This window comes from Ambystoma mexicanum, chromosome 11, assembly GCF_040938575.1.
Source record: "Ambystoma mexicanum isolate Mex_15411 chromosome 11, UKY_AmexF1_1, whole genome shotgun sequence".
In the NCBI taxonomy this organism is placed as follows: Eukaryota; Metazoa; Chordata; class Amphibia; order Caudata; family Ambystomatidae; genus Ambystoma; species Ambystoma mexicanum.
In genome coordinates, this window is record NC_090934.1 from 883,943,157 (window position 1) to 883,970,956 (window position 27,800).

At 46.5% G+C, this 27,800-nt stretch overlaps 1 protein-coding gene across 2 annotated transcripts in view; it reads left to right on the top strand.

Annotated features, from left to right (window-relative positions):
* LOC138503886 (cytosolic 5'-nucleotidase 1A-like) overlaps positions 1-27,800 on the top strand; it is an 83,176-nt gene that overhangs the window by 14,321 nt on the left and 41,055 nt on the right. The gene's annotated exons all lie outside the window — the stretch shown is intronic.

The window sequence follows — 27,800 nt, forward strand, 5'->3', positions numbered from 1 at the left end:
GTTAATGGTCCTCCTCATTACACTGCCGAGGATCCGGCTTTGTTTGTTCTGACCAGCAAGAAAGACAGCTTTACCCTACACGCTGCTGTTCCTTCCCCAATGAACGAGGCTTCCCCCATGCCAAGCTGCTACTAGCTCGAAAGACGTTGTTGAGCAAAAACGGCGCTCAAAAATACAGGGACTGAACAAACTGCTAAAAACAATGCTCCCTTTTCCTCTGAGCCATGAAACTTGCTAATGGGGCGCATTGTCAGTCCCTCCCCCACTGCACCTAACATCAATAACAAAAGAACACCTTCTACTCCTAAGCCTCAAGGGGCAGCACAGGGGCCACACCACTTGGGCAAGTACCTGGGCCGTTATGTAATATTCAGCGAGATTACAGTCCAATTGCAAAAACTAATGAAGACACCCCTAGCTCTCAGGGTGGGGCCAGCTCCCTAATGGTATGTGTGGGCTCTCAAAAGGGTGTTCATGAAGGTGAGCATGGGAGAACGGCTCTGCAGAATAATAAAGGCCAACCAACTCAACAGAAAACTGCAGCTATTTTATTTACAAAAAACATATTTCCTGTTTATGGCTTCCTCAGTTGCTTAGTCTTCACATTTAGCATCTGATGCTTCATAATCCTTTCAATCAACCTGGCAGATTCTGCCTAATTCGTTAAGAAACTAGATCACCAGTCTCCAGCTTGCAAAAAGGTGAGTGGGGTCTCGGTGGGGGGGGAGGAGGGGAGGAGGGGGGGGGGCCGATGACATCATCTTCCGGGTTTTCCTATGCCAAATGTAGGTAGGTAGGTATACCGAGGAGTCATCATTCTGTCGACCTTGCACAGTGGTCGTGTCATGGCATGTCCCTGGAGAAGTTGTTACCCTATGTCTGGGAATAATATAGTGGTGGGGGGGGTGGGGGGGAGTTTTGCCATAGCAGTAGAGACTGATTTCAGGCATTTACCATACATTATACACACCCCTCTGACACTGGAGATGGGTTACTACTTAGCGGCTAAGTCTTAGCCCAATGCATCTGCCCAAAATAAGGGTTTAAAGACTATAATTCAGAATTCAATGATATAAATAAATGTTTGTCACGTTTTATTGTGTAGTGCTTTGCCGAGACAGTTTAAAGTGTAGCAAACCACAAATACAAAGTGTGTAAATGATTACAACCGCCAAGGATTGTAAGGAAAAATAAAATGTGGCATTTAAGAAGCACCTTTTTGTCCCAGTTCAGCAAATGTAATTGTTCAAAATTGGAAGTAAACGATAGATCAGACCGGGCTATTCTATTTAGAAACTAAACGTGTGTGTATTCGCCTTCTGATTTTCAAGCTTACTGGTGTATAGTATGCTTCTACTGATACTTGTGTTGGCAATATAGCAGCCAGTTGGCACAACGTTAGGACAGCATAACCACTTATTACTATTCCATTCTGCAGAAGGTACACCAGAAAAATGCAATACATGGGACAGGACAGAAATGAAATAAAAAGTAGTTTCAACTCTGGCCCAATCTGTCCCAAGCGATACAGATCTTGCCCGCCACCCATTTACCAGTATTTCACTATTGGACAATCTTCCCAATCGCCATTTCCCTGTCTTGCTAGAGATCCTTGCACGCACCATCACATCTGGCAAGAAAATAACAATCTGTGGGCCCCTCTCGGGTCTTTACAAGACACCGTCCCCAGAATGTACTTATAGGCACAACCACTGTTTCTTTGTTAATTGCTCCAGGCCTTTCTCTGGCATCTTGCGTTGTTGCTCTGGAAATGTGGCTCTGGCGAAGGCTAGCCATGGGAGGTCGGGCCCAGACAAAATGCCCTTCAATGAATCTTGGCATGTACCCGCCTCTATATTCAGCCAGGCGCTCGCCCAGTGCTGCCAGCGTTTATAATAGCATCTTCAGAGAATGAACTACCCCTTAGCTCTGCTTTCTGAGTCAAGCAGGGGACAGGCGACCATTTAGCATCTGATGCTTCAGTTTTGGTGCTGACATTTTGAGTGGGAAACTGAGGGAGCTAGCCACATAGTGAATTGTATCATGGTTCAAGAACAAAAAAGAGTGCCAAGAAGACACATCTATACATAATGTACTGACCTGTGGTCGCAATCGATGGAGAAAGAGGGATGAGTTGTACATCTGCTCGTGGAACAATTCAGGCGACTCCAGGAGCGAAAACAATCAAATAGGCCCTTCAGACTGGCACCAGTTGGATTTGTTGCCACTGATCTCCGTATCTGGGAAGTTAAGCAGCTAAGTATCGGCAGCGTAGCCTGTAGGCACTGCATGCAGCTCTCTTTCTGGAAAGACACCACTTGATACTTGCCAATATGACCCATTCCAATCTGTAGGTGCTTATCCAGTGCTGTTTTTTTCTTTGCATTCTGGGACTTGTAGTTCCACATGTCCCATTATAAAACTCAGACTACAAGTCCCAGAATGCAAAGAAAAAAACCAGGACTGGTTAAGCACCTACGGATTGGAATGGGTCATGTTGGCAACTATGCATTTGAAACACGTTACTTTTAACACGTGTTTCTGTAATATTCACCATGTGTGAGGTGATATTGGGGCTGTGCAGCACTGGTTAAAATCTGCACATGTAACCACAGAGGTTTTTCGAGTTCCGTTGTGACCAGGGCTGACTGCAGATGGGTCAGGGTTCGTGGGAGCCCATTTCAAAATGATGTTTTTGGATCACTTTGCATCTGGGAAAGCCAGTTTGAGACACCTGTGGGGTGCATAGATTATACTGGAGAGATCCAAGAATGGAAGATGGAGAGCAGCTGCAGATTATCATGGGACAGATTTATAGGACTCTGCATGGAAGAACAAAGAAGTGGCCAGCGGGGACCTGAAACGCCAAGTGTCCATTTAAAAGCTAGCATTCCCTCTTTGTCAGCAAAGTTCTAATGTACTCGAAATTGGAGTAAAAAGGCAACTAAGTGATAACGCCACTGGACACTGCAATGTCCGGGGGATTTCACAGCCTGAGGCCACCGGCAAAGGCAGCCTGTAACATGTGCCCTGCAAAGCACACATTTAATATACTGAATTAAAGAAGTATTTTGCTTTGTGATAAGGCTGCCATCATGCACGCAGCAGCTCGCCACTCTTGGGGCTTGTGGCCCATTTCAACTAAAAAGGTTGAAAGGCCTGGCACCAAACCTGGCTGTGATTGGGCCACTGCCCGAAGACCGCTCTAGAGTTCCAGAAAGAAAGCAGCTGTGCTCAGGGTTGTTTTGTAACCTGTTCATTCGTGTGATGCAGCCAGGTGAACAATCGCACAGCCGAGGTCAAAAAGGGTATACTCCGGCCAAAGTTTTCTGGGTATTCCGCTGGGCAGATGGAAAACCCCAGCCTTGCTTGCAGACTTGAGGTCACCTGTGAAAGGAAGATTCTTAACTGACCCCCGGTCCCCTGTGAAAGGATTCCTGGTTTTGCCCACTTTGAACAAACTACGTTTTCCCACAGGCCAACTTTGCTGACCGGTGGCCTGTATGGAATTAGCAAATGGCGCTTTTTGGGGCTGCGCAGGAAGGCTCCAGGGAGATTCGGTGTCTGGACGTGACATTTAAGGAGGGGGCCATGGGTGAAGTAGTGGGTGGTGGGAAAGGTTTGGGATGCCAGGGGGAGGTCATTGAGTGGGAACAGGTGGAGTGGCATATGGGTACGAGAGGGTGCCTGCTGGGAGTCCAGGGGTGGCACGGCTGTCCCTGGAGCAGCAAGGAAGAAATGTGTAGCGGGGGTCAGAGAGAGAACGGGGTTTGTGGGGAGGGTGTCCCCTTGCATTTGAGGGGGGTGGGGAATGGAGCAGAAGCACAATGTTTCTCTCCAGTGCTAAAGACGGCACTCTGGGTATGATGTCGGAAGGCAAGGGTCACTTTTACAGCAACAGGAATTGGAGTGCTTACAGCAGACCTGCTTTGGACTAAACCACTGTGAAATTCTGCCTTTCTAAGGAATGGATATCCCACGTCTTCATAAATTCATATTTGGGCACCAGGAAGGAGAATATACCCTTTGGGTCTCTCTTATGAGTGCAGTCCATTCCAGTCTGCCATATAGATGAAGGCATCCAAGGCAGAGGAAAGCTCTGCTCCCTTACCTTCCTCTGGGAACAGTGGGGGTGAACCAGGGCCTGCCACTCTGCCAGCTGCACTGGAACCTTGCACCTCACTGGAAGTGAAGGAACCTGTGTAGGTGCTAGCCAACCTCCCTGGAATGGGAGTGCAGAGCCAGAAGCACTCACCCTGGCCCTGAAGCCCCTGTAGTGGGACTCCATGCAAGCCAGAAGTCCAAGAGCAGCTGGAACCCTCTATTGCAGCTTCAACACACTCTTGACCCACTTCAGGCAGCCACAAGACCCACAGTTCTGCTTTTGGCACACTAAGCAAACTTCAAACCCTTCATGCTTCCTGAGTTACACAGATGCCAACTCAACCCATTGGTGTGGACCATCTTAAACAACTCTACAGCAGACTCGACCCTTGAGGGAGCACCAACTAGACTTGCTGGAAGCAAACAAACTCGCCTTCGCAAGCGCTGACTCTACCCAGCAGAAGCCATTGTGAACCGGCCAAGTCAACCACTGCTAGAACCATTGGAAGATGTTGTTTTGCCACCTTGAATGACGACTTGTACCCTTCCTGAGCCTGCACCATCGAACCAACTTTACGCTGAACACCAGTGGGATTGCATTGTTTCGAACCATTTTGACTTCGGCTCAACCTCAGCTAAAGCACCAAGAAGTCCAGCTCGATGCTGTCGAGACTCCTAAGAAAAGTATAACGTACTGTTAAAAAGCCCTAACAATTGTTTCTACTTTCTATGACTATAGTGATCTGGAAGCTCCCTTGTCCATATTATTCTTTAAAGACCTACCACTTTTGAACAGTGCCATTGGTGCAATGTCTTGCCTGAATACCCCTGTTCAAATGCCCATAGTGCAACAACACACCAGTCTGCAGTTTGTGTGTTCTCTTTACAGGGCAGATTTTTTGGTAGTGTTTATAGTTAGTTTGTTGCATTTGTATTGTTTCATTAAACTATATATTTTAAAGAACCTTTATTAGAAATTCTTTTATTTTTGAGTTTTTGTATTATTGGTGTTTGGGTTGCTACTGTTATAAAGAGTATGGGCTGTTGTCGGCTCACATTAACACAAACCGCGAAATAGATATACCTGTCGTACTGTACCTGTTTCACCTTTATGATTTTTATCACTGATGTTTTAGTAGTAGTGTTGGGCTGAGAAGGCATTTTGGTCCCTAGTCATCCCTATAGTCCTGCAGAGCATTAGTCATTTCATCAATCTTATACATTTGTTTTGACATATATGCTCCACGTAATGCAATGTGAATATTTGTTCTTACTAGTTGAATCTATGCCATTGTTCCTATTCTTTCATACATTACTCTTTTCTGATTGGTTCCCATTGGGTTGCTCTAATCCAAATTAGTTTTTGTTCCAGTGTCCTCCAAAATGTCTTCGTATTAATCCTTTTTCTTAAACTCCTCATTAAATTGTTTTCAATATTGGATGAATTCATCCCTGCCATATTTGGCATATGTCTGTAATTGTTTCTGTGTGCCATTAAATGTCTTTTTTATATTTGGGATGTCTATTTTCTATATGGGCAGTGGGGGGCTCCTGCCTCGGAATGTGGGCTCACCTCAACGAATGTTGTACTGGATCGAGGAAGGTAGCATCAGAGTAACGAGCATTTCTAGTAAGCAATCCAGCCACTCCTCATCCCTACATCATTCTTTGTTCAAGAAATGGTCTTATCCTGGATAAATCACTTTCTCTCATTTTGAATCAAATTGAAACTAGGTGTAAGGTAATTGTGTAATGATGATGATGTTATAGTGTGCAGTTTGGTACTGTCCCAAGTCCTGTATTCTGCTTATGACTGGTTCTGTCACAAGACACTTTCTGCACCATACCCCTGCTGTTTTTTCATCGACTCGCCTGCTTTCCCCGGCTCAGGTTTTTTCATCCACTCCCCTGCTTTGCTATCTGTTATTTTGTGGTCTTTTTTTCAATTTTTCTGCTGTACCTGTGACCTCTCCATCTGTCCCCTCCTTCCCATGCCTGTGATTGGCTGTTTTCCTCCAGGCTCTTAACCACACCCCCTAAGGCAGCCCACTGCCCATGCAGCCCCTTCGACTAAGGGCCCCAAGGCAAAGGGCTGCTCTAAAAGAAGCAGTTCCATACCTTGTTTGTCCGTGTTCGCCTGAGAAGCCAGTAGCCAACCGTCAACTAGCAGAGACTGACAAGATAAGTGTGGTCTGGGTGGAGAGTACAGCAGTCTCTGTATTCCAAAAAACCCTGCATCTCATTACCTTCAAAACATAGCATACCAAAATCAGCCAGTGAGTAAAGAATAGCCCCATTACTGCTTTGTACCAACCGTTCAATGGTGTTATTTACTGTTGTGTCCCATACTTAGGCGTTCTCCCTCTATCCAGATAGCTCAAATCTAGGTGTGTTTCACTTACTGTTGCGCCTCCAATTTAGCCGTTCACACTTTCCAGGTGAAGTTTAGCCATGCATCACACTCAGATAGAAGAATTATGGAGATTAGTCATTTGCCACATCTGATAGGACTGTGTAGATTAGCCCCATAGAAGAACTTGGTGATTAGCTAAAGCACTAACCACCCACTTCTACCTCCTCAAACACACCACCCAAACATTATATATGCCCACTGGTCTAGAGAACCTATACCCTAATACAAACCCAACACAGGCAACGCACACTACCAACAAACTAACTCAAACCCCCATATGTACAAAACAAGCCAGTGCACACAAACTTAAACCCCTGCCAATTTACCCATAAAACACACACCCCCCAACATGACAAACAGCTACACAGAAAACACCCACGGCATTGTACCTTACCTGTATGGATACAACAAGCAGTGCACACAACCCACCATCTGCAAGCCAACACAAACAGACGCCAGTTTCTCCAAGTTCTGGTCCTATCCTTTCATTCTTCCCTCACTAACCAACACATCTTCTTTCTTGCAGAGACATGTGAGTGCCTGGAGAATGCCCTCGACTGGTATCAGTGCATGGTGTACATTAACAAAAGATAACTTGACATAACAGGGGCACAGCTAGCTCTGCAACCACAAAACTGGCCCACCTCTGTCCTATCTTATTACCAACAAATAGAAGGAAATGTGCCTTTAACCACTTCCGTTCTGCAACTGTCGCCCCACATAGACTCACTGGGCCTCATTCTGAGTAGGGCACAAAAGGATACCGGGCACCATTAAGGACATCTGTGCCGGTAATCCCTTTGCGCCCTACTACGAGGTCCCTTTGCGGGTTCCGCTAAGGCCACCTGGTTTTATAGTGTATAGTGTTTGGGTGGTGTTTTACCAGGCAGTCTTAGCGGGAGCCGCAAAGGGTCCACGGAGCAAATTGCGGTACCGTTATTTGCACCTTCCCCCATTCCCATTGAGCCCTATGGGGGCTCAAATGGGAATGGGAATGGGGAATGGTATTTTCAATGGGGACTTACCGGTCCCGCAAAGGTCCGACTAGACCGGTAAGTCCACATTGAATGAGGGCGGACTCGGTACTATTATTGGAGGCAGCCATGGCGCTATTAGCGCCATGGCTACCTCCAATCTTTGAATGAGGCCCACTGAGTTTTGAACTGTGTTGCCCAGCCATCTCTCACACCAAGATAATTTAGTGAGCAATATCTCACGACTAGGTAGACTATACTCTGTCCTTGCTAGTCCAGATAACATTACATATATGAGCCAGCATCACAATTAGACAGAATTGTGAATGTCAGCTTGCATCACATTAAGACAGAATTGTGAAGATTAGCATTGCGACATATCTAGACAGAGCTGTAATACTAGCCTGGCTCCTATCCAGCCAGAATTGTGAAGATTAGCCTCTGTCACATCTAGACAGATTGAGAAGATTAGCTTGCATCACATCTAGAGAGAATTGTAATACTAGCTTGCGTCACATCTAAACATAAGTGTGAAGACTAGTATTGCATCCCATCTAGACAGAATTGCATCCCATCTAGACAGAACTGCGAAGATTAGCATTGCGTCACATCTAGACAGAATTGTAAACGTTCTCTCGCATCACATCTAGACAGAATGGTAATATTACAAAAAAGGTAGCGGGTGCCCCTCTCTCGAAAGTACACAGCATGATAACCTGTTCAGTGGTTATTAACCACTTTGAGAGTTCACAGCCATCTACTTTTTGCTCACTGTACCTTTCACAGATGGGAAATATCCATTTGCATATCAGTCTTTGTCCCGCCACATGGGCAGTCCAGCGCAGAAATGCTATGGCAATTCTCCTCTGAACAAGAGTACAAACAGCAACCCCATACACGTGTTTCAGCCTTGTTGGGCCTCATCAGTGAGGTGAAGCTGTGCCTCCCTGAGCACAGTGAGCAGGGATTCCACGTCTGGTTGCCCCCAGGTAACTTAGGATGACCAACCCCAAGTTCCTTCCAAAAATACAAAAAAGGTAGCAGGCGCCCCTCTCTCGGAAGAACACGCCATGATAACCTGTTCAGTGGTTATTAACCACTTTGAGAGTTCACAGCCATCTACTTTTTGCTCACTGTACCTTTCACAGATGGGAAATATCCATTTGCATATCAGTCTTTGTCCCGCCCACATGGGTAGTCCAGCACAGAAATGCTATGGCAATTCTCCTCTGAACAAGAGTACAAACAGCAACCCCATACACGTGTTTCAGCCTTGTTGGGCCTCATCAGTGAGGTGAAGCTGTGCCTCTCTGAGCACAGTGAGCAGGGAGACCACTAAACAGGTTATCATGCCGTGTTCTACCTTTTTTGTAAGAATGGTAATACTAGCTTGCATCACATCTAGATAGAATTGTAAAGATTACCATTGTGCCACATCTAGACAGGATTGTGAAGATTAGCATGTGCCACTTCTAAAAAGCGATGCCACGAACCAACCCCACTAAACAATCTCACCCCTCTGCATACACCTCTCACACTCTACATAAACGCAACCACACATCCAAAGCACCACAAACCGCACGCACTTCACTACAACGCAACAATAAAACAACACGCATAGCCTTGCACAACAAAACATGACGGCTACCAACCGAAAAGCACACCTAAGCTTAGCTAACAATGTTAACCAAACTGATGCTGCCAGCAGCACATCACAGCTCGCTTGTTTTTTTCCCACTCAGCCTTACTAACCCATCCCACCCTCTTTCCTTTTCAGAGCCGCCAGAGCGGCAGGAGACCACTCCGGTGGTGACGGTGAGAGGTATAAATATACTTTAACATAACATACTTCTTTACGTGCAGCAGCTTCCAATCAAGAGGCTCCTGCTCCTAGGAGCTAGGTCTGCACTTCATCAAAGACCTTCAATAAATAAACACCTTTCCGGGTGCCACGGGGAGTCGGTGCAGTCACCATCTTACCGGTCCTGAACCCTGACACTGACCCCTAAGGTAGCAGAGAAACGTAAATGCTGATTATATGTTCACAACTAGGTCCTCATGAACAAGATTTACGGCTCAGTCTGTGATGCTGTGCTCAGTCTATGCCTCATAACTACGAAACGGCGCACATAGTTCTTCACCCTGCCTCAGGGCTCATCTGTTCAGGCAGCGCCCTTAGTACTGCACCGAAGACCACTGGGCTTGCTCCAAAGTGAAAAAAGCGTGCCAGCCACACTATGCAGGCAATTACAACCTCCACAAATCTCTGTGCTTGACACACACACCAATGCACACCCTCCCTGACACGACACAGAATCCTTATTATGCTAATGTGTACTTTTCCTTTGCTGTGTACAAGACAAGCCTAAACTTAACCTGAAGTTAGTGAGCAGGGATGCGGCCTACATTCACACACGTGACCCCGCGTAAGCGAGCAATCGTGGAGCCTACATGCACCACAATAAGCTATGGTCCGTGAGCAGGCACTGGGTCAACATTTACGGATGGCAGAGGTCAGTGAACAGGCACGGGGCTTAACGGATGCCATGGTGTTCTCAAAATATTTTGCTAAACAAAGACTCTAACCATGCTGCTTTGTGAGGAAGGGAAACGGACATGAGATGCAAATGCTGAAGAAGAAACATCCCATGAACTGAAGACGAAACACGCTGACTCTACTGGGTGCAAAATCTAACAGAGTTTAAGTGAAAACGTGGCAGGCTTTGGCTGTGCAGGGGGGAGATGCCGGGGCATGAGAAACACATTTGACACTTTCTTTTTTGGATGCCATACCGGCCACATTTTTTATTCATTACATCACACATCATAACCAAAAAAATGCGACTTAAAAATAAAAAAACCACACCCCACAATAAATCGCCTAACACTGACCAGGGGTCCAGGCAGACCACAGAATCATCCCTTCATGGTGGTGAGGCCCTACCCCCTTCCCACCATGCCCTTCTAAGTGTGGGGGGGGTGATCCCGGGTGGCGGACCCTTCATTACCCAGCTTACCTCCTGACCGCACCCCCATGCCCTCTTCCCCCGCTGGGAACCCCCCCTTCAGCTGTCCATCAATTCCACAGGTGGGCGTACTGCGCCTTCTCCTTCCCATAATTCCAACTCCAGACCCCCCTGGAAAGGAATTCTAATGTTCCTGTGGTCCTCTCCCACCTGCCACAGGGGTCCGGACCCACCGGTTTGCGCCCCCCCAACTCGCATAAACGTTCTCATTACTGCCAAAAGTTCTGCAACAAACGTTTGGTGACCCATTGAGACCGGTGCGCCCGGTCCTGATGACAGATCTCTGGTCCCCTTAATAGTCCATTTGAATTTTTCTGTAGTCGGCCGTTGCATCCGGCTAGCCGGGCAATCTCTCTATTTAATTTTTCATGCTGCATTGTTCAAAGGGAACCCAGTTGAGCCTTGGTATAATTTGCGAGCAATGCCTTTGGGCAGAAACGTCTGAACCAACCCAACAGTGACAACAGGTCCATGATCAGCACTCTTCTCCCCAGCTGTACCAGATCATGCCCCCTATATGCAAGATCACCAGGTCTGGGTCGGGCAGCCCTCTCCTTTTTCTTCTCTCCTCCAACAGCTGGCACACTTGGTGTACCCGCAACCCCGCCAGAACCAATCTAATGTATGTCAAACTCTGCTGCGTCCGACAGCAAATCCCGCCGTTCCAACACTCTCTGTTCCATTCTCCATCTGAACAAATGCCCCTCGACCCACACTACTGGCTTCACCATCTGCGCTACGCAGGTCGACGCAAGAGAATGTTATGCATATCAGTAATGTATGCCCCGTGAAGACCCTTACCTCCTCAACACCACACATAGTATCACAGTTCTGCCACCACCCACTTCCCCCTTTCTTTTTTCCTTCCCTCACCTTCCCTATGTCAACATTCCAAGTGGGGCCTAATGTACCATTTGTATGCCGTGGACTTCCAACGCCCAATTACCTTAATTTCACTCTACTTGCACTCATATCTGACTGCAGTGGTGGCCTCCCCAATTCGTGAGGAATGAGGAGCGAACCCCATCCCCCTGAGACTCCCTACAGTGCTTTCTCGAAGACCTTCCTAAATTGAAATCTAGAGATCCATCCCCTCATCCCCGCCCCCCCACCCCCAAAAGCCCAAGAATGATCCCAACAACCTTATAGGGCAGATCACTGCATTGTCCATTAATGAGACCCCAATTCCCTATCCATCATGGTCTGGTTTGGATTTTCTTATCCAGAAATGTATCCGGTCACACCCTTTACTTGAAAAGTCCTCCCGGGCCAACCCCCCACTATATCCATCATGGATGCACCCACCAGTTCCCCTATCCTGAATGCTCTGGAAAAAAAGGCTGTCCGGAACCGGGATGCTTCCCATGCCTCCCTGCAAATCTCTTCTAGGTGCCCTATGATTGCGGCCAGTTTTTCGGGATTGAGTGGCCCTTGGGTCCTCCATCCTTCTCCACCCTATCAGAACCTTTGTCTACTGCATAGTCCGTGGAAGTGGGTGCTCTTGCTTTCAACCCAGCAATAAACCCGATGACAGCCATCTCTATTCTGGCTGCCCCCACTGATACCCCCAACCCTTGCACGTGTCCCAGGAACTTCCTTATGCTTTGCCTGTGGAATAGGTCCACCAATCCCTGTGTCTGACAGAACTCCCTTAATTCCTTGACGTTCAGATATGTTTTTTGTGATACCGATCCCTCAATCAGTAGAGCCAACTCTGGGCATCAAGCCCCCATAGTGTCTCAGGAAACTGCGTCATCCACGGGGCTGCTGTGGGTAGGCACCGCTGGAACTCCTGTAATTTAAAACCTACAAGGAATCAGCCGCGTTATTGTAAATGCCTGGCATTGTTTCTTAAGTATGATAATACCAATCTTTTCAACAATCCTAGAACCATGGGGCATGCCGCCATTTGACTGTTAATGGCGCACACCACAGACATGCTGTCTAACCACAACATCACATCCCTGCCCTTCAGCTCTGCTCCCCATATCTCCACTGCCACTATTCTGGGGAAGAGTTCTAAAAACGTAATGTTCCTGGTCAGGCCACTGTCCACCCAGCTATCGGGCCACCACTGACCTCACCTCTGTTTCCCAGAATGGCTCCAAAACCCATGCTACCTGCAGCATCGGTGTAGAGGCACAGTTGTTTGCTGTTCTTCACCAAACCCAACTGAACTCGACCAGGAAGGTGTCCCAGGTGACCAGATCTTCTTTTAGTTCTCTGGAAAGGCGTTTGTGATGGTGCGTCTTGGTTAACCCTGACATGGCCCCTGCAATTGCCCTGAAGAATAGCCTGCACATCGGAATAATCCGCAGGGCGAAGTTCAACTGCGGACAAGTCCCCAATTACAGGACAATCCCACAAATTACGGGACAGTTGGCCACCCTACTTCCCGCCCAGGCTTGGTAACACTCTCCTTAAAACATTCCTGGTTACCGTCTGTTTAGCAGTAATTTGCAACCTGTTCCCGCTCGATCGTGCTTTAAATCAACCTCTCCCCGCCTGATGCTATAATTACAAGCGTTTTCCTTTTGTAAATCAAATGCAACCTCTCCCCGCCCAGGCTCAGTAACGCTCTCCTTAAACCTTCCCGTTCACTGTCTGTTTTTTAACATTTAGTAATATGCAACCTAGGGTGACCAGATAAAAAAAGAAAAAAAGGGACCGGCCATAGACATAGAAGTGGGACTAGCGTCAATACAAATAAAAATGTAGTCCTTCATCTATGTCGCTGGCCTGTTGCGGGGGTGCAGGGAGGGTCACAGGCACACCCCTCTCATTGGAGGATAGTGGCCAGGGAGGGTTAGGGGAGGAAATGGGGGTGTGAAATATTTAATGCAGGAACGCTGGGACCCGATTTTGGGATTTCGAAATGGGGTCCCAGCAAAAACCGGAACCCGTAGGGACCCACCACTGTAAACCACGGACAGGGTTTGCAAAATGAAAAAATTTGCGGGACCCCGGGACAGAGGGCGATTTCCCCAACTGTCTCAGGGAAAACCCAGGACGTCTGGTCACCGTAATGCAACCTCTTACCCCCCCCCCGCAACCCCCGCACTCCCACCGGGCAAGTTTTGATGCAACCTCTCCCCGCCTGATGCCACAATTACAACTATAATCTCCGGTGCCCTGATGCAACCTCTCCCCGTTGACACAACCAGTATCTCCCGCCCGGCACGCGGACCGATCCTGCAAGCACACACTCACAAGGCCTTTTTGGCACACAGTACCTGCAAGTACGTGTTCATTGAAAGCGCAAAGCTCTCATTGGAGGAGAGAAGTCATGGAGGAAGCGAGAGGGCATCAAACGCAAGCGTTTCATGCCCTCCCTATCCGATTTCGGCATTTGTTCCAGTGTTGCTGGCAAAAACCGGTACAATAGCCAGCCATTCCCAAAACACGGGACGGGGTTTCAAACCTCAAAGCTCGTGACGCCAGGACCAAGAGCAAAATACTGGGACAGTCCTGGGAAAACCTGGACGTCTGGTCACCCTAGACATTTTCCTTTTGTTAGCACGAGCGTCCAGAGAGCCTGCCTGCTTTCCATGCTGCGTCTGTACAGCTTCCATGCGTCTTTCAGTCCAACAAGGACTGCCTGACCTACTCCTCTACAGAAGCCTCCTTTGAACTTCTTAGCATCATTGATGGCTGTGCTTTGTTTATTCTAGGAGGGGTATGTTAACAACTCTCAACCTTTAGAAATGGAGGAAGCCTGCGTAAAGCGTTAAGTAAAAGTGATCTATTCATTAATTTTTATTTGAGTCTGGGCACTTTTTATTGTTATTTAATGTGTTTTACTGCGCAACTGCTAACAATGTAACTGTGCCTTCCCACTATCTTTGGACAGAAGCTTTGTCTCTGCCTGCTTCCCTACCAAGAGAGCAAAGCTATTTGTTTAGCTCAGTCGGTTTGGCAGTAGATTTGGCCTAGTGATTCCAGAGCAAATACCCAGCCCTTTGCTTCCTGGGGGCTGACCAAGACTCTCAGCCCATGCCATCTCTGAACGTAAATTCCATGCCTGCTCTCTGACCCCATGCCATCCGTGCGTATAGGCCCCATGCCTGCTCACTGACCACATGTCCTCCATGAATGTAGACTCAATACCTGTTCCCTGACCCCATGTCATCCGTTAATGTAAGCCCCACGTGTGCTCTCTGACCCCATGTAATCCATCAATGTGGCCCCATGCCAGCTCCCTGACCCCACCCTTTCGTACGTGAATGTAGGCCCCATGCATGCTCCCTGCCCCCCAGTCTTACGTAAATGTAGGCTCCATGGCTGCTGCCTGACCCTGTTTCATCCATGAGTCTAGGCTCCATGCCTGCTCCCTGGCCCCATGCCATCCATGAGTCTAGGCTCCATGCTTGCTCCTTACCCCGCGTCATCCGTGAACGTAGGATCCATGCCTGCTCCCTGGCCCCATGTCACCTGTGAGTGTAGACTCCATGCTGGCTCCCTGAGGCCTGTCTTCTTTGAATGTAGGCCCCCATACCTGCTCACTAACCCTATGTCATCCATGAATGTAGGCCCCGTGCCTGCTCACTGGCCCTATGTCTTCTGTGAATGTTGGCCCCATGTCTGCTCCACGACCCCATGTCATCCGTGAATGTAGGCCCTGTGCCTGCTCACTGACCCCCCCCCCCCCCCCAATCATCCATGACTGTTGGCCCCATGCCTGCGCCCTGACCCCAGGTCATCCGTGAATGTAGACCCCATGCGTGTTCACTGGCAAAGGTTGCCTGTGTATAAGCTACCCCTGTGCTTGCTCATTGACCGCAGGTCACCACCAGCCCTATTCTTGCTCACTGACCTCCATATCACTCATATGGATGTCGACCCAATGCTTGCGCATTGACCCCAGGTTATCGTGGTGCATGTATGCTCTTTGATGGCTCACTGACCTAGGATCGCCTGTGTCAATGTAGGCCTCATCCCTGCTCACGGCCCAGGTCTACTTTCTGATTGTAGGCCCGCCCCATGGTTGAATGCCCGGCCCTTGAATACCCACTGACCCCAGATCATCTTTGTGAAACGAGGCCCTGAACTTGCCCTCCTGCCCCAGATTGGAGAACGCCGACCATCCTCTTGCAACTCTCTGCGAATCCCCCAAGGTTTGTAGCTCATATCCCTGGATAGGACAGGATCACCCTACTGTAACCAAGCAGCAGCCCAGGGAATAATTACGTGGCCTGGTTAATAAAGATATGCACAGTCCTCTTAACATGCTGCCTTACAAAGACAGTGGTTGGTTTGAAATGTGTACTCCTTTTTGTTTATTTTATTTTGTGTGTTTTTAAAGAACAAAGTTAGATTCAAAACAATTGTCTTGTACGAGATAGCATACATATTTAATGTCATTTGTGTTAGGGTGGGGGTGTTTTGTGTGTGCAACGCACAGAGATTGTGCGCTTCAAGATTGTGTGGCAGTTTTTTCACTTTAGTGCATTCCCAGTGCTCTTAGCTGCAAGACTGAGCGGTGCCACTAGACCTTTTTCATAGGGGTGGCCTGATGAGGTCACTGGGGTGCTACACCAAAACAAAGACTTAACCGGCAGACGGGCCGGTGGAGGGGCAGCGTTTTTATAAGGGTGGCCATGGCCCCCCTTGGAAACCTCTGGCTGGCACCTCTGGCAGGACTCTGTGGACATGTGGGAGGGAGGATGCAGAACCGGGTGCGCTGTTCGATCGTTTTTAGGCATGTCCTGAGCTCAGAATTACAGGCTGAGGTGTTAATCTGATACATGAGCTCCGTGTTTTCAAAATATATTTTGGATTTACGTTTTTCTGCAGGGTTGAAGTTGAGGGTACACGAGGGTGGACCGAGTCCCGCCACATTGATATGCTAATTTCCGCTGACGCTACATTCAATTGGTACGTTAATGAGGCCCCCACTTTTTTTAGGACTTGACCCCTGTTTCTCTTCTACCTCGGGACAGTGCCAGGTATCGGGGTTTGGAGCCCGGTGCAGGTGAAGAGGAAGGTACGCCAAGCACCCAGCAAGGCGCTTATTTATCTTCTGTATTTGATTGTGTGCATACCTACTCCATCGTGAGCTGCTGGGCATAAATTGCTTTTTTATATCCTGCTTCATGCCAGAGTCCAGCCTCTAAGCACGGGACTGAGTATCAAATCTGTGCTGCTTTGCTTTGTCTTGTTTGCAAGACCAGTGCATGGCCCCTGAACTATCCTTCCGGCATAGAGCAGTATGGTGTGTGGAGACCAGCCAACAGCAGTACACAGGAATCGGGGAGTGAAAAGAACAGTTACAGACAGCCCATATACTGTTTGTAATACTTAATTACTTTACACCTAGTTACAGTCTGATCCCCCACGAGATAAAGCAATTTTCCCAGGATCACACAATTTCTTGGTCAAGGAATGACGTAAGGATGAGAAATCCTGGCTTGGCAACTGGTAATCTCAATTCCTCAGATTTTACCTTCCTTGTACCAGTACTACCTTTATTAAGGCGAGTCCACCTTCCAGGTCAGCCCCCCACCCCCGCTACCTAACTATAAAATAAATATTTGATGACTCACTTTAAGGCCAGCCCCTTACAGGGATAGAACATAAACAATTCCCTCTCTCAGTATACCTCATGCATTGATACCAAAGTAACTGACCACAAAGCACAGGCATTCCACCAGTGAGAGGGAGATGTACAAGTAATGGGGCAAAGACAACAGAATTGGAGTAAAGATGATTACTAGTAACTAATCCGCTTATTACCGCCTCATCATTTGTCTTGTCCCAGCCCGTACATGAACTGAAGATGTAATCAAGCAGTATGTCTTTGCTTCAACAATAGAGAAAACATAAAAGTACACCACTTATGAATTACAGCAGGATCAACAGGTACCTGTCTCTAGCGGTTAGTACAAAAGTAAAATGCAAAACCCCAACCTAAATCCATGAGACGTGGAATCCCAACCTGGAGTGCCATAGGGGCCCACAAACAATGTAAAAGAAACCATTGCTTCCTCATCTAATTGAAGTCCCATATCTGGCCTCTGTCCAATGGTAGACCTTGACTGCAGCAGACAGTCTGTAAACCAATCCTAGCAACCCCGCCTGAGAAATGAGTCCCATGTCCAAGGATGGTATTAGTGGCGTCATTGAATTTATTAATTGGAGGGGTTTACACATTTCCTATGAATATGCATGAGCCATCGAGCATAGCATGGAATCCCCACATCGGCCAAGAAATATTTTAAAATAATAGGTTAAAATGGTGCATTTTTACAGCACACCTTCTGTGAAAAATTGGGTAGAAAGCCACACAGTTTACAATCTAGTTTCTAAGGTAACATGAACAAATCCAATAGATGCCAGGTCGCCAACAGTCAAAGAAGCATTTTCCAACACATGTTCATGATGCCTCTGCCTTGAATGTGTGCCGTTATTTTACCAGCGTAAAAATATTTTTATTCTGGCTGTGCCCGAACATGTCTATCCTGGCTGCACCAATGCAGGCCTATATCACCATGTAAGCATATTCAATATGTTGACTTTGCTTATAATGCCAGTTAATGCCATACCACTGTAAGCAAATATGACCACACTGGCTGTTCCAATGTAGGCCAGTATCCCCCTAAAGGAACACTCATATTTGCTTTGTCGATTATGCCAGTAAAAATGCCATGTCACAGGAAAAAAACGTATCCATACAAGTTGAACCAATGTAGGCGGTATCCCCACGTAAAAACACTAATTTTGGCTTTGCCCATAATGGCAGCAAAAGTGTTGTGACACACACAAAGCATGTGCATACTGGTTATGCTCTAATGCTAGTAAATATGCCATGATGGTTTAAGAAAGCATGTCCATGGTGGTGTGTACAAACCCCCTTCAGCCCACATTGCCCTGTATTGGCTCCTCTGATCACACAGCATCTCAACCCTCTTTGCAGACCCTGTATTGGCTCTTCTTACCCCATTCACCAAAACCCTCATCCCCCTTATACAACCCCCCATTCATGTACACACTTTCATGTGCACACTTTCATGGACGCACACTCATTCTCGCTCAAATTCACCAGCCCCTCTCCCACCACATTGACAAGCATTCATTCTCACTCATTAACTCAAATTCACTCGCCCCATAACCACTAGAATACCACACACACACCTGTATGTTCTTACACACTGAACTCGTAGACAACACATACACATAGATATCATGCATAACACACACACATACACACAAATACAGGAACACACTCTTATTTTTGTTTGAGTGCCTTTACCTTATTGTCGCTGCAGCTTCAGCCTACCTCAAGTCACCAGCAGCTCGTTTGGGTGGCCCACCTTGAAGGCAGAAAGCAGAGAGCAGTGTCGATCAACACTTATCCCTGAGTGCTTGCTGGTGACATACACCCAGAGTGGCAGGATCTCACCATCCCAGCCCCCCTAACCAAGGGGAAATGCAGGAGTGCCCCATAGGCATTTTAGAGTGTTGTACACACTAAAATGTGCTAAACGGGACAGAGAAAGCAAAACACCCCTAGCCTTGCATTGCTCATTGGGCATGCATGCACATCTGGGGTACTCGATACATAGAGAAACCTTGATTCCTTAAGAACACAGCCAATCCAGGAGTGCTCATTGCAGCCAAGGAAGCACTTGGAATTTCACTGAGCTGGCAGGTCTGCGCCCCATCGGCCATTATGGGTAAAATGCCACTGGTATGCTAGAGACCTCAGCCAGCATTGAACGCTTAAGACCATTTTAAAAGGGTGCTCATAGTGCCAAAACTTTCTCCCATCTGGGGAGTGGCCACCCTGGAACCACCTAAGCTTCCAAGTGTGTATCGGAACCATGGTCGCTTAATTCACTGCATGAGATTTGTATTGAATACTGAATGCAATCCATCAACTGTCACATCAGTGCACATCTACTGTTCTTAAAGAGAGTGCATTTCTTCTGAAAAAGAATAAAAAGCAGACAAAGCAAACACCTGATCCATGTAAACTGAGGTCAACACAGGAATCACCTCATCTAGAGGACCAGATGGTCTTGAACACCATGAGATAAGGGGGCCTTCAGATTGAGAAACCAACATTGGCCATACCCAAGCAGAGGCAAAAACCCTCCACCAGCTTTCTGCTTTCAGTAAACCCCAGCGTTGGTCTAAATAAGTCAAATGATGTAGCAGTGTGGCCCAAGCAGGCATGAGTGTATGTGGCACTGCCCTTGTAAAGAAAACCCAAGAAGAGGAACAGCAAAACTGCCTCAAATTCAAATGTGGAACTATCAGACATGACACCACTTCTGGAAAATGTTTGAGAAGATCTTCATGCATGCCCATGCAGGCTGCACCAATATATATCGTATAAAACAATACTTATGCTGGCTTTTACAGTAACAAATGCCATAACACAGTGAGAAACAACTGGATGTACCAATGTAGGCCAGCCTAGCCACGTAATAACATTGTTCATGTTTGCTTTACCCTCGATGTCATTAAAAATGCCATGCAACAATAAATAATATATCCAGACTAGTTGCTCCAATGTAGGTTAGTCTTGCCACGTAATAACACCCATTGTTTCCTTTACCCCTACTGCCTAGTACAAAATGTCATGCTATAGTAAGAAAAGATGTTCAGATTGGCTGCACCAATGGAGGCCAGTCTAGCAGTGCAATTACACTTGTCATGTTGGCTTTACCTTTGATACCAGTACAGAATGCCATGCAATAGTAAGAAAACATAACCATGCAGGCCACACCAATGCAGGCCAGTCTAGCAATGTAGTAAAACGTACAATGTTTGCTTTACATGTGATGCTCAGTAAAAAAAAAACGCCATGCCACAGTAAGAAAACGTAACCTGACTGGCTGCACAAATTCCCTTTCCCTTTGACAGCTAAATCCTTCACAGGATTGCAGCCTCGGCTGCTTACTACAGCTGAGGTAGCACTCGCTGTTTTCACTGGGATGGCTGAGCTTGTCTATGCTGGGTGGCTGGTCGGTGCCTCAAAACCAATTGTGGATGTGGATGAGCCACCCATGGGGGCTGATGCTACTACAGCTGTCAACTCCAGGAGAAGGTGTTCATGAGCTTGATCAATTTATCCTACACAAAGAACAAGATTTGGAACTGCACACTTTTCAATGAAGGCAGGCAATACCATGTGCTCGTGTTAAACCACTTATATTGCTGACACTTTTATTGTACTTTTAAGTTGATTGTTTAATACAGTCATAAACTGTCCCAAACTCATTATATTGGAATGAACAATTAGACTTGGATTTAAATTACGCAAAACAATTACAGTTGAATTCAAATTAAGCTCATTTATAGCCCAGCACATTTCGGGCCCAGCCCTTTTTCAGGCAACATAAGTTCAGGCTCTCACCTGCTCACAGCACGCCACTCATGGCATATTTGACAGTGCCTTTCCTCATTAGAAAAAGTTCTAATTTGGTAACCTCGTTTAGTATTGTTCCCAGACGACCATGGAGTGAGCCTGAGTGCCCATATGGTACTGAGCCTTCATAAATTGCTCATAGTCACACATAAAGAGCACGCGATCATGACTTATCTGAATGGATACAATTAATGGGATCCTATGCTCCATGCACTCTCTCATTGCATGGCTTTCTATGGAAGGAGAAAGAAAACGAAATGTTCGGGATACCAGTGGTCCAGTTGGCAATAAGAACTCGGTCACTATCCAGTATCCAGTCACTATCCAGGCCCATCAGCTTAGTCAATGGGGGGTGAAACACAGGATAGGTAGAAAAGGCATAACATGAGCCCTCTGAGCCCACCAGCTATTCAGACATCAACCCAAGAGAACAAAAAAGGCAGTACATGTCAGGAAAATTGACATCTCAATCCAACAAACGCTTAATGGACCTGGCGAACTGAAACACCGACTGAGTGCCCCAATAATCCCTCCCCCAGATGACCTCACTGACTCTTACTTCAAGGTGGGTTCAACAGGAAACCTTGTAGCTTAAAGCCTCTCTCAAAGAGGCAGCCATCAAAACAGGCATGCACCTTCAATGCAAAGAAATCCCTGGGATACCTGCTTTGAAGAAGGTTAAATTAAACCAGACAGTGACTAATCCAAGGTGACTGCTGTTAAGGATTTTAAAGAGGCATCACACTCCAGACCAGGACTCTTGATACTGGCCACGGATGCAGCGCACAATTAAAACACTTTTAAATTTATGAATTTGGATTCAGCTTTGAGAAGGCAGCCAATCCGTCTCACAGCCCCCTAAACGTACACCCCTTGTCACAATGGACCATGAACCAGGCCAGTGTGTGATAATGAAATCTTTATTTTAATTTGGAATAAAAGTCGCACACTTTCAATATAGGGCAGCAATCACCCATGTGGTGATAATTACACTGTAAAATGATAGAACACACTTAGTTTGACCTTTTTAACATCAGATACACAATGCACAATTGAATAAAAGCAAGATCACTTTTCGGTTATTATTTTCAGATGGCACCACAGTCAGTATTTCCCCCTGCAATACTCCCTCAAACCCCTGTTAACCGAATTCTGTGTGGGTAGAGAGGAGAAGCAAGGAGTCGGGTATACTAGGCAACAAACGGAATGAAAATCCGACCTTCCACCCCTGAATGAGAAAAATAGCACTCAGAATTACTAAATAGTTATTTTACATGTGCGGTTGAATGAATGAGGTAGAAATGAGTATGGCTGTATCAAAGAAGTAAGAAGACTAGCAAACTACAAGGCAATGTACTAACATACAGTTCAGAAACTCGACTTTGGAAGGAAAAGCACAGTGCAGCAAGAATCACACATAGAGATATTGCATTTGCTTAGTTTCACAAGTTTAAAATAGCAAAACGGCTTGGAAAATGGGCTAAACAGACAAAATCAGAATGCGGTTTTGATGCTAATGTACAAAGGCACATCACAGGTATAATATGAAAGTGAAAGCGTAACTCTGGATGGATGAAGGTATGAGATTCTTAAAGGGAAAGGAAACTCGGTTTTTAAAAAGCAACAATTTCACGGGACAACTCGGTTTTGTTAGTAAAGTGATTTCTTTTACTGAAACTAGATTGTTCTAGAAAGACAGGGTATGTGAGGAGGTTACTTGCAATGGCAACCTATCCACGCCGCGTTCATCTCTATATGGGAATTAAATTATTCAAAATAGTACTAAGGACTTACACAAGGACTGAAATGAGTTGGAAAGAATGGTGCTAACACTTGGAAATTAACTCACATTTTCCTAAGGACAGGATACACAGAGGATTCTGACAATTTTAAGGATTTACTGGGATATTTATAGGATTTCTATGGGAAAGGGATGCCGCTTTTTGGTTACAGGGGAAGGTAATACTTACAAGCACTTGAATGGGGTAGTTGGGACAGCAAACCGGATTTCTGGACAGCGAGGCAAGATCTGCTCTCTGTGCAGCGGTGGGCTCTCCTAGAAGGGGACAGCTTGGCCTAGTCAGGTCACTGGAGACAGCGAGGTGCATCAGCTGGGCAAGCAGGCAGTGGGGCAAAGCCAGCCTGGTCACAGAATACTTCCCAAAAGGGTACCACAGCCTTTTCCCCCTTGCTCCCTGAATTATAGGGATTTTAGAGGGTTTTATTTCTGCATCAGTGGTTCTGCCTGGATAGGGTCAGCTAGCTCTGGCCTGGCATCTGGAATCTGGAATCCTGAATCCTGCAGGGTGAATGTGGAATGTCTGGATCTCTGGATGTTGATTTATGAATGCTGGATTTTCTTGAATCTTGGATTTGTGAATGTCCTGACTCCTCCTAAGCCTCCTCCTTGTAAAGGTTGGATGACATTAGAGGATTTTTACGATGTGGGCACAACTAAGCTAGACCTACCTCTAAGAATCGAATAGGTCAGCCTGTGGATGTTGCCTTCTCCTCGGAAGCAGATTGGACTGAAGGAGGTGACTCAGTTTTTAGGGTGGGTGTTTTATGATGTACTTTTGTTTCACCAAGTTACTTTTGCCAAAATAAGTTATGGAGCAAAACACTTCTTTTTTACACATGTCATCAACAAGAAAATTAGATATGCAGACTCCATACCTTACAAGAAACCTACTGATCCAACTCCCAAGACAGTGCTATGCTGTTTAGTTATTCTGGCAATCTTTTGCCATTTCCCTGGAAAACATCCCGCCTAAAATTGTGTATGTGTATACATATTATCACTGGGCATATTTCCATTAAATGACAAAACGTACCATGTACACTTCTCCCTGAAATGACATTTTCCTGCCGTTTGCCTCCACAACATTCCAGAAAAACCCATGTCTAATTTTAATGGCGCAAAAATAAAATTTAAACGGTCATAATTTCATATTACTGTTTCTTTAGGTTAATGAAATAAATAATTTCATATCAAAAAGTCATTTAAATCAAAAGGATGGCATCTGTCACTGGAGGGCGGTCATTAAGATTTCCCCAATCCTCCTACCCCCCTCCCCAACCCCTGGGTCCGCTCTGGGCAGCAGGGCTACCATAGCAACCTTTCATTCTGGCAGATGCAGCTGAATAGATGTGTCACCAGGAATTCACACTTGCCCGTGACAAGGCCAGTTCCCCTGATCAATTGTTCTTGGCGGGTGAAATGCCAGAAGGTCTGATGATGATGCCACATCCCACACCTTGGCCACTTTCATGTGGCCCGGGGCTGGTCCACTTGGGGAAGGTAATTCTGTTCCCAGGGGAGGCAGGGCCCATTGAAGCCAATGCCTGCCAAACCTGTCTGTTGGTCTCAAAGTGTTTTTTATTTTTTTGCTTTCTTTAAACTTAAATCGAGTCTTTATGAAAGTACATATCATGTATATATTTAAAGCAAACCCCTCATCTCCCATCATATCTCTATGCAAGCACAGGGCCTCATGTTAACATTTCACTTTAAAAATACATTTTCTTGCTTGGCAAAAGCACAATTTCACACCTGGGTTAATTCTTCTTGGATGTCCCTTTTACAGGTGCGGTTTTTCTTCGCATCTATATTCTGCACACTTCCATAGCCCTAGTCAATTTCTAATACATAGGAATCTGTTCAAGTGAAGGGTTCTTTAAAACTGACATCAAGCAAAAGGAGAAACGGAGCTTTTTTGTGAAGAGTTTGGACTGTGTTAGATTGTTGCAAAAGTAAAACGTTTGCCATAAAACCTGGAGTGAGTTTCTCTGCTAGTTCACAGATTTCATTTGCCATAATATGCCTTTAAGAGAGGAATGCCCTCCTTTGCTGATGTGTAGCCTGAAGATAGACATGAATGTGTCTTATCTGGAGCCACTGTGTAATGTTGAAGGTTGAAAAATGGCACCAGCGCAAAGCCTTTTAAACGCAGAACATTTTCTTTTTTCTTTAGTTGGAAGTTTTGAGCTGCCATTCTGCTTGTTACTGCTGAAATGCAGCTTGGTGATGTTGGGGAGTTCTGCTGGGCTGGTAAATGTACCCTCACACAGCTCAAGATACTCCTGGTAACCCCAGGAGCAAAAAGTCCTAATTTCGAAAGTGAAACCCCCTTGCACTGTTCTCATTCTGTATTCGATACAGGAAGCAAGACTGTCTTCATTTGAAGATGTTCAATCGTCACACCAATGCCTAGTCTGTCATAAAGCCATGACCAATCGAGTGTAGAGAAGACAATTGAAAACCTCCAACCTATGAGCAAAGTATCCTGCCAGTCTTTACGTAGATGAGATCAATGAGATTAGTTGTAGGATGAGCCCCCAAAAGAGCTTGATCAGATGACCTTTAAGCACAAACATGACATGCGGAGAAAAACGGGGACCACCTCCTCGAGTTGAAGCCACAGACCTTACACAAGAAAGTTATATCCTCATTTTCACAGAAACCAGAACACTTCTGACATGAGTAGGCAGGCTTTTGAACGCTGAAATGAAAGAGAACACCCCCTTTCCAGTCTCGGAGGTCGATAGGATAAGAATCTAAGCTGTTGCCAGAGAGTTCCTCAGTCCCTGAAGGGAAGTATTCTGAAAAGCAAGAGAAGGAACTCAAGACCTCTCCCTGGAAGCCATCGCAAAGTTCCCACTATTGGAAAAGACCCCACCCCACCCCGATCAGATAAGTACCATTTAGTTTCCCACCCTCTTTCCGTGATTGGATTCCATCCCACACTTTTGCGATTGACGATTTCAACATCTGCCTAGAATAAGCTGGCAATAGTGTGACTCCAGCTACAACCTTTACCCCGAGGGGTAAAAAAGGGAATACCAAATATCTCTTCCCAGCTCTCAAATAGGTGAAACCTAAAACTGTTTTTTGGAAGGAGACCTTGGAAGGACGCATTACATAACCATAGGATAAAGTGTTCTAGGCCATCGCAATACAAGAACCTTATCAACTCGTACAAATGTCAATTTTATTATGAGCACACGGGCAAGGCTGGAAATGTACAGAATCGACTCTTTAGGTTAATTGATGAACTATGAAGGCATCAGGTGTTGTCCACGGAAATTACCCTGCAACTTTATTTTCTGATAAAACCTAGCTGATCTGCCAGCTACTCAGTCAAAGATCCTTTTAAGGACCCGTCAGCCTTTGTCGACCCTGTACATAAGCTGAATGGACATGTTTTAAACCCAAATAGATTAATAGCCTTCTGCACCCTGAATACAGTTTTTTTTCTCTGCCCCTTTGAATGCATGCCCCCTAAACTATACAAGGTACCACTGCAGAGAAGAGAAATGACAGTGCACATCCACTTCAACAGTTATGTCAATTCCTCCCTTTCTCAGGCTTTGGTACCTCCATCTACTAATAAAAAGCCCTTCTCACACACGCACTTAAAAGGCCAATGCTGACGGATGTGACATGTCCAATTATCGTCCCATGTCAGATCTACCTTGTCCTGCAAAGCTTTTTGAGAGGGCATTGGGTGTGCGTGCCGCTCCAGCGGTATTTTGAGACTCATAATTTTTAATAAGCCTTATTTTTTTTTTATTGGTTAATGTAGCAGAATTGTGTTTCAAGGTGCACCAAGACAAGGAGGTGGGGATAAGGAAAAAAGGTATAAAACATTTGGAAGGTGCAACCGCTGTAGCGTGAGAGCAGGGGGGAGGGGGGAGGGGAAGTGCAGGAAGCGGGTGGAAGGGAAGAAAACAAACAAAAATATTCTGACTAGGTCGTGGGACAACTTGGAAAGAGCAAGTGCTGAACATGAAAAAGGGGGAGAGGGGGAGGAAGGGAAGTGCAGGAGGGGAAGAAGAAGAAGAGGAACAATAAATGCAAGACAATTTTAAAAAGTGCAGGAACAATCGGGTATGAGTGACTGCAGACTGGAAAAGCCTCGCCTCATGGAGTGAGGGGCTACAACAGGCAAGCAGGCAAGCACTTTAGACTGTGCAGGTAAGAGTGAAAGTAAATCCGGGGATTAAGGTAGTCAAAATGCGAAACGCCACGCAGGCTGTGAAAACGCAATCCGGTGATTAGGGAAGGCAGTGAAGGTGAACCAGTGATTAGTGGGGAGTCAAAAGCTGGCTCATGACTGGACAAAGGTCAGAACAGAGGTTGCACGCAGCAGGGAACACAATAGGTAGTAGAGAAACAGCCCCAACCTGTGGTGCAGGGGGCAATAACCATTACCTAGGAGCAGGCAGGACGATGCAACAGTTGGAGTGGGTGCACTGATTGGGAAGAACTCGGCACACTGAGAGAACTCCAAAAGATAGGCATGAAAAATGGGTAACAGACGACTTAACAGGCAGTACGCCAATTTGAACGTACCACATCCCATGCAGAGTTACATTTAGTAGTGCAGGGGGGGGGGAAGGAAAGAGGGGGACATGTTGAAGGCAGTAGATGAAAGGGATAATGATGGGGGGGGGGGAAGAGGGGCAGCACAGAAACATAGACTGCTGACAAGGGATTCGAAAGGCAAGAAAGGTCTAGGAACGTGAAATGGTGGGCGGTGGTGAAGGGCAACCATAGTCGCAGAAAAAGGGGAGAATGGAAAGTCCAAATAAGCGATGAGCAAGTAGGGGGGGGTGGGTGGAAATGAGAATGACGATGCGACCAGACAGAGGAAGAGCAGGACAATACAGTAGGGGGAGGGGAGGCGCAGGGACATCAAAGTTCAGCAGGTGGGTCACAGGCCAGCAGAGGTGCTGCCAGGCAGAGGGCCCAGTGTAAGTTGGGATCAGGAGCACACGGGGGGCGGGGGGGGGGACAGGTGAGGGCAGATGAGCTGACACACTGTTGTAATGAGGGGACATTGAACCTCTTACTGTAGATGGGGAAAGCCACACTGTGGCTGTGAGGATGGAGGCCTCAGGACGGCCAA